This window comes from Nanorana parkeri, unplaced genomic scaffold (genome assembly GCF_000935625.1).
Source record: "Nanorana parkeri isolate BGI_ZX_2015 unplaced genomic scaffold, ASM93562v1 scaffold392, whole genome shotgun sequence".
Classification (NCBI taxonomy): domain Eukaryota; kingdom Metazoa; phylum Chordata; class Amphibia; order Anura; family Dicroglossidae; genus Nanorana; species Nanorana parkeri.
The window spans coordinates 1,051,239-1,053,891 of NW_017306660.1; the positions used below are offsets into that span (position 1 = coordinate 1,051,239).

A 2,653-nucleotide genomic window follows, 5' to 3' on the forward strand; every position below is an offset into this window, starting at 1 on the left:
CATTGAGGCCCCGTTCACCCCGGGGCGGTTCAAGCAAACTGCTCCCTGCGCTATTTTTGCTGCGCTCATCAGTGCGGTATCCACACAGCATTCAATGGAACCGCGCTGATTAGCGCGGTTTTGGGCTTTTTTAATTGTGTTTCAGAGCTGAAACGCAAATTGAAAACTCCCAAAACCTCCTTTTTTTAAATCAGCGCGGAAACTGCACTGATCCGCAGCTGCCCTGGTGTGAATGGGCTCAGAGTTTAGTTTTTATTAGGGATATTCAGATACCAAGTACTGTACTCAATACGAGTACAGATACTTTTCCAGCTCCAGGACTAGACTAATGACAAATGCAAAAGTTAAGGCAGCTGTAAGGCAGCTGTCATTTTTAAAGAGCACATGGAGCTCCTGGGATTTGTACATCTTTGTTCTAATGTACGATTTGAGAGATATATATATATATATATACACACACACACACACACATACATATATACACAAAACTAAAATATAATCTAAATACACACACACACAAATATATATATTTTAATAATACTATATAACAAGTCACAAATTTTTCTGTCTAGTACCTACAACACATTTCCTGTCTGAATTCGCCCTGGTTTTAGCCGCCGCCATTAAAGGGTCTCCAGGTCTATTAAAAATAAAAATTGTCCGACGCTTCTTCTTACAAAAATATTCCAACAACAAAAGTTTAATAAAACAGAGAACTGACTTAACGGATGTCGTTATTTATAGCAGACAATATTTTTTCGTCGCTATGTTCTGTTCCTGTTTCCTCTTTGAATACATTTGTATCCATTTTTGATTATCTTGTAACTGTTTAAAACCGGAAAAAAAAACAGAAAAACAAAACAAAAATAAATAGAATTGTCTCCATAATTGGGGCAGTGGACCACTGCGCCAACGTCTCCGGCCATCCTAAGGTCTACAAAGTGTCAGGCACCAGGCGGTATAGAGCAGGTTTTGGTCCTATAGAATAATGGACCAGGATAGAAGTCCAGGAACACACCTAGTAGGGGGGTTAGGAATACAGATGATTGATATTTAGTAATATTCCGGAAGGATGGAAGACGTCGGTTGCCTTACCTGGAAGCTCGGTCCATCCAGGAGATTCCGAAGGGCTCTTAAGTGGCCGGATAGACAAAGACAGAGCCGAAATGTTCAGCAGCCATCAGAGACAGAGCAGCAGTGCACAGTGAGAGGAGACATTTCCTGTGTACACAACTACATTACCCAGAGGCAGACAGCCCTCCGCTCCCAGCATGCACCGCTGCTACTTTTAACCTCTCGTTGCCCAAAACAAAAGAAGCTTTTCTTTTTCCTCTGCTTGTCATCGGTCAGGGGTAACGGCTTTGTAGTTGGCGCAGTTTGAGGCACTGTGGCGAGTTTTGGAAACAGTTACAAGTGTGGTCTTGTGGACTGAACCTATAGAGGGTCCTGGGGACCCCTTTCCTTATGCACTACACGTGGATTGTGACAAACTTTTGATAAAATTGTATCAAAATTTGCATGAACTGCACTTCCTTCAGTCATGGTGCTTGTTTTTTGTTTGTTTTTTGGGTGCCCATTTTCCTTGTGCACAACACATGCCGGGTAGATTGTGACTCTGCCCTAGGGTTGCCACCTTTTCTTCAAGTGAAACCCGAACACTCTAGCGACGCGCAGACATTTTATGGGGAGAATGAGTTGTGGCCTATCCTTAGGTAAATATCACATTTGAGACTATTTTCAGTGGGGGGGCAGTGGCTCTTATCTTAATTTTGGTTGCCCCTGTCTGCCGGACATCTTGTGTCCGGGCTTCTGCTGCCATGAAACGCGGACACAGCATTCAAAACCCGGACTGTCCGGGTGAATCCTGGACATGTGGCAACCCTACTCTGCCCAGGGGAGGTCATTGTTGCCCCTTCGAATCATCGGTCTCAGATTATTTAAAAACATTTTTTAAATAAACTTTTCATAAAATTGCATCAGAATTTGCATGAAGTTCACCTCTTGGGGTCATGGTGCTTGTAGTCATTTTTTGGGGGGAGGTGCCTAGGGTTGCCACCTTTTCTTCAAGCGAAACCCGAACACTTTAGCAGCGTTGTGACATTTTTGGGGGAGAATGAGCCGTGGCTTATTCATATGTAAATATCACAGAAGAGACTATTTTAGTCTGCCTGACATCTTGTGTCTGGGTTTCAGCTGCCATGAAACCCAGACACGGCATTCAAAACCCGGACTGTCCGGGTCAATCCTGCACAGGTATTACAAGGGGGAGAACGGTTACAATGACACATTGCTCATCATGCATGCACAGAACATGAAGAAGTATATCTGATGATAGATCCACTTTAACAAAAATCCCAAACTGAAGACTAGACTGCCCGGGTGAATCCTGGACAGGTGGCAACCCTAGGGGTGCCCCCTTTCCTTGTGCACTACACATGCCGGGTAGATCGTGACATTCTGCCCAGAGGAGGTCTTCAGTCTTGGATTATTTTTTTCAATTTTTTTTAAATAAACTTTTCATAAAATTGTATCAAAATTTGCATTCACTGCACTTCTTTGGGTCATGGTGCTTGTTTTTTATGGGGTGCCCCCTTTGCTTGTGCACTACACATGCCGGGTAGATTGTGACTCTGCACAGGGGAGGTCATTGTTG

The 2,653-nt window shown here is 43.6% G+C and overlaps 1 protein-coding gene across 1 annotated transcript in view; it reads right to left on the reverse strand.

Moving 5' to 3' along the window:
* The window catches only part of SOCS4 (suppressor of cytokine signaling 4), an 11,336-nt gene extending 10,029 nt beyond the window's left edge, over positions 1-1,307 (reverse strand). Inside the window, exon 1 of the mRNA XM_018559410.1 lies at positions 1,096-1,307. The gene's annotated coding sequence lies outside the window, so the exon portion shown is untranslated. The remainder of the gene's footprint in view (positions 1-1,095) is intronic.
* Positions 1,308-2,653: the final 1,346 nt, after the last annotated feature.